Source organism: Euprymna scolopes, chromosome 22 (genome assembly GCF_053919585.1).
Source record: "Euprymna scolopes isolate OS-2025 chromosome 22, ASM5391958v1, whole genome shotgun sequence".
NCBI lineage: Eukaryota > Metazoa > Mollusca > Cephalopoda > Sepiida > Sepiolidae > Euprymna > Euprymna scolopes.
Window position 1 is genome coordinate 97,387,507 of NC_136503.1, and position 13,315 is coordinate 97,400,821.

At 31.4% G+C, this 13,315-nt stretch overlaps 1 long non-coding RNA gene across 1 annotated transcript; it reads right to left on the bottom strand.

The window, feature by feature from the left end:
* Positions 1-5,308: 5,308 nt before the first annotated feature.
* LOC145243550 (uncharacterized) lies at positions 5,309-12,769 on the bottom strand. The gene is made up of 2 exons (XR_013862902.1): positions 12,655-12,769; positions 5,309-6,477 (listed from the first exon to the last, which is right to left on the bottom strand). It is a non-coding gene; the product is annotated as an uncharacterized LOC145243550 (long non-coding RNA).
* Positions 12,770-13,315: the final 546 nt, after the last annotated feature.

Genomic DNA, 13,315 nt, shown 5'->3' on the forward strand with positions numbered 1-13,315 from the left:
TTCTTCTAGAGGGTGGGATATTCATCCAAATGTCTGACATTTACCCCTATTTTAGTGAGTCCAACCAAGAGATATTTTTAAGATTCTAGCCATCCCTTTCAGTGCAATTATTTTTAACTCAATTGCACTTGGTTCACCGGGTATGCTTGCTAAATACTTTTTAAAGTTCTTTTTCATAAGCCCAGTTGCTCTTATTGCTACATATATGAATGGGCTATGCTCGTCAAGTTCTCTTGGCCGTATAAACGAAAAGTTATTCGTGTTAAAATGAATACAAGACACGTTTTTTTTGTTTTCAATACAGATTTGTTTATTTACACTTCAAAATAAAAGTGACAACTAACATCGAAGCACAGTGGAGGTTGGTGGAAAAGGTGGGTCGCAGAACTGTGTCGACTTGTATTTTTGCTTTGTGTCTCCTTGCCTGTCTTTTCTTTTCTCTCTGCTCTTTTATTTACATCACTTTGATCTGTTGACTTTTTCTCACCAGCTTTGTTTATTGTTTTGCAACTCTCTGGGACAGAGTTTCTATTGATTCACCTGTTTACCTTATTTTCGCCAGCTTTTGTTTATTGTACTGTTTGCTGCTTTTGGTCTAACCCATTTAATATCAGTTAGCTTTTCTGGCCAACTGAAATAATATTGACACATTCCAGGCATCATGGATACAGGTTGCTTTAAATACTGGGATTTCTCATTGTGTTCTTTTGATTGCCCCAACACACCTCTGTAACACTATTACAGATCATCTTATTCCTGGGATTACCCGGGCACCTGTCTATAACTCTATTATAGGTCACCTTATTTCTGTGATTGACGTGTGTTCTTTGAATGCCCGAACATCTTTCCATAACACTATGATGATTGATATAATTGGAACCTCTTTTAGTTTCCTGTTTCGTTTTATGTCATCCATAAGCACTTGATACTTAGTTATCTTTTCCTTCTCGGCTGTATTAAGCCTTGTATCATTACTCTTTTTTTTCTTCCTTTGAAGATTGTAAAGCTGGGTATTGGGCAGCCAAACCAGCTGCCAACATTTCTCGGCTTTTCATTGAAACCAACTGAGATCTCTTTTTAGTATCCTTGCTGTTCCCTTAAGTGCAATTGTCTGGATCTCTTTTGCACTTGGTTCACCAGGAATATTAGTTAGGTAGGACTTCAGGTTCTTCTTCATAAGCCCTGTGGCACCTATGATAACTGGTATGACTGATATCTCCTTAAGATTGATATCTCAAGATATCTCCAGTACTCTCTTTTCCCTTTTTTTTTTTTTTCATTTTTCTTAAACTTTTTCTTCTAGGGGATGGGACATCCAACCAGATGTCTGACATTTACCCCTATTTTAGTGAGTCCAACCAAGAGATCTTTTCAGGATTCTAGCCGTCCCTTTCAGTGCAATCGTTTGTATTTCACTTGCACTTGGTTCACCGGGTATGCTTGCTATGTACTTTTTAAAGTTCTTTTTCATAAGGCCAGTTGCTCCTATGATGACTGGTATAATTGAAACGTTTTTTAATTTCCAATTTCGTTTCATATCATACATAAGTCCTTGATACTTTTGTGTAAGCTTATGATGTATTTCAGGTTCTTCTTCATAAGTCCTGTGGCACCTATGATAACTGGTATGATTGATATCTCCTTAAGATATCTCCAGTACTCTCCAGTATGTACCATGCTTTAGTTTCAAAAGTAGATCCACATATTTTACATTATGATTCCTCACTTGAATGCAAGTAAAATTATATTTCAGGAGTAAAATTAGCTCTTTCAGTCTTTGGATACCAACAAAGGGGTGCCTGCATGTGAAATTTTTCTGGCAGGAGGTGTGCAATCTCCAACCACACCTCTCCTGAGTCGACATTGTTAAATACCAGTGGCAAGTGAAGTTTATGTACAGAACAACTGGAAAAAATGTTGAGATAAGTGGAGAGCAAATACAGCACCTAGAATTCCCAAATGGTCACCCAACTAGTACTAAGCAGGCTCAACGTTGCTTAACTTTGGTAATCTAATGAGAACTGGTATGTCAACGTGATTATGCGGTATATATATGCACCACATATTACATATATTATGTAACATTATATAAAGATGTGGTTGCTCTCTCTCATTTTAATTTTCTAATTTTGTTTTTATGAGGATAAGGCATTCACCCACTATTTCAGTCACTCTAAGCGATCTTTTAAAAATGTTAACCGTTCTTTGGGGTGCAATTGTTTGTATTTCTTTTGCATTTGGTTCACTGAGTATATTCGACATGTAGTTTTTAGAAATCCTTTTCATGAATCGGATGGCTTTTCTAATTATTGGAATAAGGGAGATCTTAATATTCCAGTTTCTTCTCATGTCATACATAAGGATTTAGTCTTTTATCTTATCCTCAGCTCTTTTGAGACCAGCATTGTTAAAGACACTTCAACTGGGTTGGTACATTCTCCTTCTTGTCATATATAATTATATCAGCGTGATTGACTCCATTTTCTAGGTATGTAGCTGTAGGAATTACATAGTCCGTCATATGCTTTCTCTTTTTTTTTTTAATTTTCTTCCTTTGAAGATTGTAACATTGGGTATGGGGAAACCAAACCAGCTGCCAACATTGTCCTGCTTTTTATTGAAACCAACCGAGAGCTCTTTTTTTCATTTTAGTATCCTGTTATGTTTGATGTTCATCTTTGTCGCCAACTGTTATGTTTGCAGGTTGAACCAAATAACGTATAAGGCAATACAAATGAAGACTCAACAAACAAAGGTAGATCAATAAGAAGTGTATTAGGAAAAGTATATTTACAGTATATTTACATAATGGTTGTCAAGTAAGAGAGTCTTTGCTGGAGAACATATCTGCTCTCGGCTTTACCTTCGGTGGCTTCTGGTTAACACACCCTCAGACTAACCGAGGCTTGGTATTTATGTGTAATATTATCCACATATGTAAATGAGTGGGTGCCACCACAACAACCCTCATTGTTCCCTTAAGTGCAATTGTTTGGATCTCTTTTGCACTTGGTTCACCAGGAATATTAGTTAGGTAGGACTTCAGGTTCTTCTTCATAAGCCTTGTGGAACCTATAATAGCTGGTATAATTGATATCTAAGATTAGTTTCTTTTCATATCATACATGAGACCTTGATATTTGGTCTGTTTCTCCCTTTCAGCTATGTTCAGACCTCCATCATAAGGGACACTCACTTCAATCAAAGTTGCAACTCTCTCTGACTTATTCAGAATGTGTTGTCTTGTGACGAAGCATAGATGATTTAGTTTTAAATGTAGACAAACATATTTCACAAGAATACGGTTTATGTCCTGTATGAGTTCGCATATGTTGTACAACGTAATCTTTGCGTGAAAAACAAGAGCCACATACTTCACAAGAATATGGTTTTTCACTTGAATGTCTTTGCATGTGCCGAAACAAATGGGGTCTCTGTGTAAATGAAGAACCACACACTTCACAAGAATAGGGTCGTTCTCCTGTATGTGTTCGCACATGTTTAACCATATAAGATCTTCGTCTAAAAGAAGTACCACATATTTCACAAGAATATGGTTTTTCTCCAGTGTGTTTTCGCATATGCTTTAGCATATAAGATTTCATGGAAAAAGAATGGCCGCATATTTCACAAGAATATGGTTTTTCTCCAGTATGTGTTCTGATATGCGCCAGCATAGATGATTTCATTGAAAAAGAAGAGCTACATATTTCACAACTAAATGGCTTTTCTCCAGTATGAGTTCGCATATGAACCAGCATAGATGATTTCATTGAAAAAGATGAACCACACACTTCACAACAATATGGTTTTTCCCCAGTATGTGTTCGCATGTGTAAAACCACATGTCGTTTTGCTGTAAAGGAGGAGCCACATACTTCACAAGAATATGGTTTTTCTCGAGTAATAGATTTTTTTGAAGATGAACATGTCTGTGTTCGGATATGCCTGAGCAGAGATGATTTCTGTGAGAAGGAAGAGCCACATATTTCACAAGAATATGGTTTTTCTCCAGTATGTGTTCGCTTATGCAGTAGCATAGAGTATTTCCTTGAAAAAGAAGAACCGCATATTTCACAAGAATATGGTTTTTCTTTTGTATGTGTTTGCATGTGTTTGTCCAAATTATATTTTTTTGAAGATGAATATCCACATATTTTACAAAACGGTTTTTCACTACTACCAGATTTTAAGTTCGTTTTTGGAGTTGAAATAATTGAGATTTTTTTTTTACAATTTCTTTTCCTGGGTTTTTCCATATTGTGCATGTAGGACAATAGTGGAACTCTATATATAAATAGAATGTATAGCTATTCTCTGGCTTAAGATTATTGAAAATATTTTAATAAAACTAAACTTTTCACAACCATAATTATGTTTTTGGGAGACAAATACCAACATATTTTACAACATTCTATGGCTGGAGATTTTTATTTTCTATATTTTTCCATCCATCCATCATCCAGAACAGCCGTAGCTGAGATTGAACTCACTACATGAGTTTGGAGTGTAATTCAAATCTTGTCAATAGCTAAATACTTGATGCTTCTCCAGGGCTACCAAAGGTATTTTTATCATGTCGCCATCACTAGATGGGGTGCCTCCCACATCTTAAAAGTCCATCTACCCTCGAGTGAAGGGTAGACCATGCCAGTTTCTCAACCTGGTATTTTATCCATACTGTGCATTTAAGATAGAAATGGAACTCTACATAAAAGCAGAATGTACAGCGATTCTATGAATTTGGTCGGACTTAAGATTACTTTAAAATATTTTAATAAAAGTAAACGTTTTAAAAACCAAATTAATTAAGCTACAGTTTTCGTTTTAGCCACGAGCAAGAGTTGAAACATTTGAGATTGTTTCTTTACAAAATTTTTTCTGAATTTTTTTTTAAGATAATAAAAAACTCTACATATAAGTAGAATGTGCAGCTATTCTCTGGCTTAAGATTATTATTTTCTATATTTGTCCATACTGTGTGTTTAAGATAAAAATTGGACTCTACATTCAAACATAATATACAGCGACTTGTAGAATTTGTGTCCGACTTAAGATTATTATGAAATATTTTAACAAAACTGAACGTTTTTAAAACCTAATTAGTTTTCAGTTTTCACAACTTTATTAAAAGGCCATGAATGACTGGATATAATGTAAAAGAGATATTTTCTATTGAATAAAATGGAGTAAAAAATATTAAATGTGATTTAAGGGCGTTTTTTACAGTTGACAAAAATGGTATTGCTTTTCTTTTAAATTTACTTTAATGAAGATATTTTAACACATGCATTTCATACAAATATGGTTTTTCTTTTTTTTTAATTTTCTTCCTTTCGAGATTGTAATGCTGGGTATGGGGTAGCCAACCCAGCTGCCAACATTGCCCTGCCTTTTTATTGAAACCAACCAGAAGCTCTTTTTAGTATCCTCGTTATTCCCTTAAGTGCAATTATCTAGATCTCTTTTGTCCTTGGTTCACCAGGATTATTAGGAAGGATTTCAGTTTTTGTTTTCATATCATACATGAGACCTTGACATTTGGTCTGTTTCTCCCTATCAACTCTGTTCAGACCTATATCATTAAGGACACTCACTTCAACCAAGGTTGCCACTCTCTCTGATTTATCCCATATAACTATATCAAGTATGTGTTCACATGTTTAAGATTTTTACAATATAATCAGATTTTTATGGTTATTTTTAAATATTTAAATAAAACTGACCCTTTCAAAACCAAATTAATTAGACTTTAATTTCAGTTCTCAGCATTATCAGAATGTTTGTTTAGTTTTACAAGTTGTTTGAATGTCTGAAATTTTGCGTTTTTAATAATTGAGTAGACTTTAAATGTAATAGATTATCCAGTTAATGCTCTACTGAAGAAAAAGAAATACATATACACTTGACATAGAAATGTTTTGGCAATATATTACCTTGAAATGTGATGACGTTTTATGCAGTTCACAAAACAGTATTTTTATTCTTTAATATTTGTTTCTTAAAGCAATTTTCATCAAGAAATTGTAAAATATATTTTCATATTCAAGTCACTCAGATAATAAAGATTCATTCAATCCGATAATTCATTTGTGTTTTAGTTTGATAGCTGAAGATAATTTAGCAGAATGTTTGTTTCCTTTTTCAATTTGTATGAATATCTGTGATTCTGCTTTTACTACAAGGTATAATTCACCCAACTTGCAATAGATTATCCAGTTACCTTCCTACTGGGAGTAAAAACAAATTAAAGTACAATTGACATGCAAATGCTTTTTTTTCAATACATTATCACCAAATTCAATGTGAAAACGTTTCATACAGTTCACAAAAATGGTATTTTTCTTCTTTAAGATTTTTACTTTAGACAATTTTCATCATCAAGAGATTTTTAAATTAATATTTCCATATTCAAGTCACTAAAGGAATGAAATAATCCAATAATTCATTTGTGCTTTTGTTTGATGGCTGACGATTCTGCAAATATAAAACAATGAAGATACATTTAAAGTAAATTTCAAACAAAAACAAAGCTTTATACATGCTTTTTGCAAATAAACTTGTTTTATCAACGTTGATCAAATGTATGTTGTTATTTTGGAATTTGTCGAATGAGAGATATGTGCCAACATTTAAAGTTTTTTCTACTGAATACAATAAAGGAAAAAGAATTACATATATGCATTTGATAAGATACATTTCAAGTAAAAATAACAAAGTTTTATACATGTTCTTTGCAAACAAAAATGTTTTTAGTGTCAAACATATGTAGAGATTAATTTTTAAATTTTATAATAAGAGATATGCTGCATATTTACATTTATAATTAATATCCCCAAATTCGTTTTCCATGAATTAAAAATATAGGAAAAAGAATTACATATATGCACTTAACAAGGAAACGATTTTCCTAAATATTATCATGAGAATTCTTTTATGAGTTTATATATTAATATCATGTACATCAATTTTTTTTTAATTAAGAATTTCGTAAAATTTATAATCAATTCGAGGACACTCATTACAAGTAACAGAATGGAATATAATTTTTCAGTCAACATAAATGTTTTGTGTTTAAAGTGTTAACGGTAAAAAGAAACTAAAACTGTGTTCCTAAATATGTTGTAAAGTGAAATAATTGCAAGATTTATTTCCCTGTGAGTTTAAGTTTTTTTTCATTTGTGACTCATGAATCAAGGCACATGCACTACTTATGTGTTTTTATGTGAGGAAATGTTCAATAATTTAATGAGAAATATTTTGCGTATATGCATTCATGATAGGAACTTCATCCCTTCAATTATACATGCATAGAAAATGTTGGTACAGTTTTTAATATTCAGTAATGCATAATTATGATGCTTTAATGAAGGCATGCTTGCATGAAGAATGTGCACATGCATTATGTGTCAGTCAAAAACAACTTACTTTGAATATAGATGACTCAAGTTTGATAATGGTTCTTGCAAATATAACTGATACTATTAAACCCGAGTCAGTCCATCATCAAATACAGTTAGGAAGTTGTTCTCGTGCATCAGTTGTTCTTTTAATATATTGCTTCTAATATCATTTAGTAACAATGTATATGACATGGAGTCATGTTACTAGTGTTGGCATGATTAAGCAGAATCAGAATCGGGAATTGTGAATTGGAAAAATGCGAACTTTTGCAGGTATTGAAATTGGTATTGGAATCAGAAAAATTTCTGCTTATTTTCCAATGGCAAAAACAATTTCTATAATTATCTTTTTTCATTTGAAATGAAGGCGTGCTTGCATGAATAAAGGACACATGCATTACATGTCATCCAAAAAACAAGTTACTTTGAATGAATGGAAGTTTAATAGCTGTTCTTGCAAATATTAAAATATTGTCTTCATTTTCTCTGTAAAGTTATGACTCATGAATACAGAGAACATGCACTACTTATGTTTTTAGGTGAGGAAATGTTCAATAATTTTATGAGAAATATTTTGCGTATATGCGTTCATGATAGGAACTGCAGCCTTCAATTATACATGTATAGAAAATGTTGGTACAGTTTTTAATATTCAGTAATGTATGATTATTATGTCTTAATGAAGGCATGCTTGCATGAAGAATGTACACATGCATTATGTGTCAGTCAAAAACAACTTACTTTGAATATAGATGACTCAAGTTTGATAATGGTTCTTGCAAATATTACTGATACTATTAAACCCGAGTCAGTCCATCATCAAATAGAGTAAGGAAGTTGTTCTCGTGCATTAGTTATTCTTTTAAAATATTGTTCTAATATCATTTAGTAACAATGTAAATGACATGGAGTCATGTTACTAGCGTTGGGATGATTAAGAATCGGGAATTGTGAATTGGAAAAATGTGCACTTTTGCGGGTATTGAAATTGGTATTGGAATCAGAAAAATTTGTGCTTATTTTCCAATGCTAAAAACAATTCCTATAATTATCTTTTTTCATTTGAAATGAATAAAGGGCACATGCATTACATGTCATCCAAAAACAAGTTACTTTGAATGAATGGAAGTTTAAAACCTGTTTGTGCAAATATTACAATATTGTCTTCATTTTCTCTGTAAAGTTATCTTGGTGTCTTTGATTTGAAGATAATAGTTTAGTGAATTAATGAAGTTGTGATCATGCTTCAGCTTTTAAAATATTGTTTCTAATATACTTTAGTAACAATATACGGGTCATGTTAGTACACATGCACAAAAAACGTTTTATTTCATAAATCGTGTTGATATTAATGTACTTCATTTATTTTACATTTGAATTTGAATGAAGAACCTGCATATGCATTACATGTCAGTCAAAAACAAGTCAAAGTAATTTTCATTAGAAGATTATACTATAAAAATACCCATATTTTAAAATGGAGTAAAAACAGACAACTTTTAAGCTGATATAATAGTTTAGTAGGTCGAACCTGAGCCAGTTAATTATTGAATAGACTAGTGAGGTGGGAGGTTGCTCGGTCATAAAATACGCTTAAATATAATATTTTAATCTGTGCAGATTTGATATATATTATTATAGTCGTGATTTCAAAAGTAAAAAACAAGTATTTGGGTGCCATCAGCTAGAATCAAAACTGAAAGCAAAACTGTAGTATTCAAAGTTGGTGATGTAACCACTGTACCAACGTGCCATGCATATGAAGTAATTAAAAATTAATGTACAAAATGTATAATGATTATTTTTAATTGTGACCCTTTTGAGTCCTTAAAAGCTATTTTAACTGACTAAAGCCCCATAAAAGAACGGTTAAAAAAATCCAATCATTGAGGCCCTGCAACTTTTAGCTTTGGAAGAGATTGAGTTTGAAAATAAGGAGAGAGATAGACAGACAGACATGGTGAGTTTTATAAATTAGATAATAGTTTAGTTGGTAGAACCTGAGCCAGTTAATTATTGAATAGATTAAAGAAGTTGTGATTTTTTTACATGCGGGTTACAGTTAAGGTGTTTATGGTCAACCAAAAATTTATGAGTAAAAAGGAACAGATCAAGCCAGGGCCATCTCAAAAGATTGACCCACCATTTATCAAGTGTATGGCACAGGGGGCAAAGAGTACTCCTTACTAATGAGTTGTGGTACATCTTGTATCCTATGTGAAGTGCTGAGCCTCATTTCTTTGGATGGCCGATGAATTGAGAGCAGAAATCAAATATATACTGGCTTGTTTCAACTAAGATGTGAACTTGACTCTGCTATATTAATTTATTTTTATTTCGGACTACTAGTCTCATCTTTATTAGTTGTTGTTTTTTTCATCTTTTTTAAGGAATAATATATATACCAATCGGTACGGACCCGACTATGGAAGATCAGATAATAAATAAATGTGGATTTATAAGATCAAAGAATCCAACCTTGATCGCCCTTCGGGGCCCGTGGCGCAGTTGATAGAGACATTGAATCTCTACAGTTCCAGATGAACATTGTCTGAAGATAGCGGTTTCAATCCCACCCAAAGCGTGCTAGAGGTTAATTGGCCAAAATGTGGTGAGACGACAACAACTATGGATGGCAGTGATGGCTGAGAATGCAGTTAGGAGATTCGAAGTTCCTATCCGTCGCGGTAACCACCTGACGAAGGCCAGAGGAATTAGTTGGCCGAAACGTTGTGAATAAACAATCCAATAAAAAAAAGATGAAAAAAACAACAACTAATAAAGATGAGACTAGTTGTCCGAAATAAAAATAAATTAATATATATAATGCTCATCTCAAAAATGAATTCCAATTAAGGAATAATATATTGACTCTGCTACTTGCGAAATTTGTTAATGACTTTGTTCAAAATGTTTTTGTCCAGTCTCTATAATGTTTACATATACTTTTTTGGATTCCCGTTTCCAAGCTAATCTCATGTTACATTATTGGTTGAACAATGATTATCATTGATCGTTGTTGTATGTTTATAAAATAGAATGTTGGAAAAATGTATCAAGACAAAAAGTGTTTTCTAAGATAAAATATTTATGTTAGAAATGTAACAGGAATGCTAGCTTGATAGAGTGGAATTTAGAAAAAATTAAAGAATTTTAATATTAATAAGTTGATATATAAACAAGAATATGTGCCAGACATCATGCAATAGTCATGAGTGATACGTGTTGATTACATCATTAGATTATGATTTTGTATATGTACGATTTAGTCAGTTGGAAGATACAACTTGAGAGAGACAGTCAACAGAGAATGAGCTGGTGACTGGTCGATAATGCCTCAGAATACCTGAAGAAACTATCAGGGAAATGTACATAATATGTAGATATTAAGACAGTGTGTAACTTTCCAATGGGGAAACATCTGGGATAAAGTTGCTGAAAATACAACCAAGACTTCTGGTTTCCTTGGGATGAGTTTTCTTGCAGCTTTTCCAAGACGATCAAAACAAGATGGACAAGGTATGTTTTCCCTATTGTTATTCGTTTCTTTCTGTTATAACTTTATTTGTGAATATATCGAAATGTAAAAACAAAAAAACACTAGACGATTATAAAAACAATCATAAATATATACACGTTATACACATTTATATATATATATATATATATATATATATATATATATATATATATATATAAGCTTGTTATGTATAGACGAGTATACAACACTAGTTATAAACAAACAAAAAATGTTATGTTGTTGGGTAAAAGGATTATTATTATTACTCTTTCTACTCTTACTAGGTATGGGTAATAATGGTGGAAAAAAGATAGAGGGACATAGTTTTGAATACTGGTTTATCATAATTTTTTGTATGTTTCTGACTACTTTTTTTATTGTATTTGAAAGATTAATGACTAAAGTTAATTTCCAAAAGAAAAAAATATTTGTACACGTGAAAAAAAAATGTATAGACGAGTATACAACCCTAGTTATTAAGAGTAGTAAGCAAAGAAAAAATGTCATATTCTTTTTTCTGGATGTTCCCGCAATATCGCCTAGAAACGTAAAATTTTATTTAGGAGTGAGTGAGGGGCTAAGGTTGTTAATCTACATTATTGTTTTCATAATTCATTTCAAATAATTTCAAATTCATTATTGTTTTCATTACTGAAAGTAATGATTAATGTGGTTTCACTTCAGTTTTTTGTTATTTTAAATCAAATAAATTATGTTAAAAGAAAGTCTTGTGTAAGTATTCAAAGGTTTTATGCAATAAATACAAAAATAAAGCATAACAATTAGCAAGAAAAATATAAAATCCAGTTGACCGATTTTTTTTTAATTCTCTTAATGAAATACACGAGTTTTTGATTATTATATTTTATTTCTGCTTTATCGAGTGAATTTTTTTTTTTAATATCTAAAAAAAGAAAACATTGAATGAAATAGAAAAAATTGCCCTCAGTGTCCGGTATTTACTTGACGATATAAGCATAACATGGGTATTCATTTAAAAAAAAAAAAATCAATGTGGTTTTAAAAAAAAAGGGTTTTACACCTTGGACTTTACAGGTAAATTTCCAAAAAACACTGGGGGGGGGTAAATTAGAATATTTTATTTATTGATCTTTTATCTTCAATTTGTGATAAATAAAACTTTGGTACGTAAATTAATTATTTAAATTTTAATAGAAATTTCAAAATGGGGGGGGAATTTAAAAAAAAAACGGTTGTCTAAAATATTACATTCGGTTTATTGGAAAGAGCATAAAATTTCACATTGAACCTGAAAATATCGTAAAAATTGAACTACTAGAAAAATTTTGATAAGATTTTTAAAGTTTAAAATTTTTTTTTAAATTTAACTCGTAAAATACAATTGATTTCATACGTAATAAAAATGGCTCGTTGAACGCGCAAACACCGGCCCTTTGTAAACATTTTTTTTTTTAATAAAAAAAATAATATCTCTATTATTTTTTAAACAATTTTAATAGTTTATTTTGGAAGTATATTCCATATAGAAAATAAACAAACCACTTTAAAAAGAGAAATTACGAGTTTTTTTTTTATATTCTATTCTCAGTTTTGTGTTAGGGGTGTCAAAAATTCCCCTCCAAATTACACCTAATGCATGATTCAAATGTTGACTTCGACATATCAAAAGAAAAGAAAAAAACTGAATGGTTCAGTCGCGCCCCCGTTTTAAAAAAGAACCATCTAAAAAAAAAATCAATTAATACTTACTTTTTGTTTTACAATTTTCTTTAATATGGTTTCATCTATTTTCAGGAAAAAAAAAAACTATTACATGATGTATGAATTAAAACGTGACAAAGTTGACGGAAGTCAACATTTCAAGATGGCGACCGAAAAGCAAGTTCGCAGAAAAAAAGAAATTTAAAGAAACTATTTTGAAATATGAATAATTTTTTTTAAATAAATATTATGAGTAAAATTATTATTAGATTTTATTTATCGCAGTAGGTTATTTTCAAGTTCCGTCACGTGATATTTACAAAAGTTTTGCCCGAAGTTGTCGTCTGAAAAATTAAACGCTTTCTTATTTCTTTCCTTCTGTCTTTTTTTGTTTTTTAATAAGCAAATGAACAAAAAACGTTTTTTCTGTCCGTTTGCTTATTAAAAAAAAAATACAATTTGGAAAACAGCAAAATGTTTCATTTTGCAGATGGCAGTTCCGGGAAAAACTTTTGTAAACATCGGCTGACGGATTTTGAAAATAACCAAATACTTATAAAAGGAGGAGTGGTATAAAAAAAAAAAAAAAAAAAATTTTAATGAAAGACATTTTAGTACTCTTGCAGAATTTGACCCGGATCCTCGGGATTTTCCGTCAATTTTGGTTCGGGCAAGCGGCAATCGCCGGATTAAGCTGAGCGAACTAACA